The sequence below is a fragment of the Octodon degus genome, unplaced genomic scaffold (assembly GCF_000260255.1).
Source record: "Octodon degus isolate 3935 unplaced genomic scaffold, OctDeg1.0 scaffold00008, whole genome shotgun sequence".
Classification (NCBI taxonomy): Eukaryota; Metazoa; Chordata; class Mammalia; order Rodentia; family Octodontidae; genus Octodon; species Octodon degus.
The window spans coordinates 15,148,146-15,148,725 of NW_004524584.1; positions in this window are offsets into that span (position 1 = coordinate 15,148,146).

The following is a 580-nucleotide window of genomic DNA, read 5'->3' on the forward strand; positions in this document are numbered from 1 at the left end:
GCTACTGTTGGAGGCTTTTAGTCAGATTTATGTTGAATCAAGAGCAAAGAGCCTAGCAAGATGATTTAAAATGTGAATTTTTCCAGAAAGGAAGATTCAATAAAGCTGTAGACTGCAAAGGTAGAGCTGAAAAGATCCTGATTGCCCAAGAAAGAACAGGAGAATAAAAAAGATGACCTGCAGGCATCACAGGAAGCACCAAATCTTCAGCCTTTGCAGCTGCAGAACTGCAAAAGTGAAAGACTGTGCTTTCAGGAGAAAGCCACAGAGCACCATGTTCCAGAATGGTGGCAGTGGCCATACCAGGTTTTAGAATGGCAGCGTTATAGAGCATTTGTTCCTCAGAATTAAGTTCAGGAAACTTGACAATGCAAGCACTCAGCCCCTACAGCCAAGAGAGAAGAAAGCCTGGCTATTGCTCCAGCTGGCAGCAGACCTTGGCATCATCCACGTGGCATTTGTTTTAGGTGCATAAAGAAAGAATGTGGGCTGGCGAGATGGCTCAGTGGTCTAAAGCACCTACTTGGAACAAGCTTGGCAAAGCACAGGGACTGCGGTTCAATCCCCCAGCACCACATGC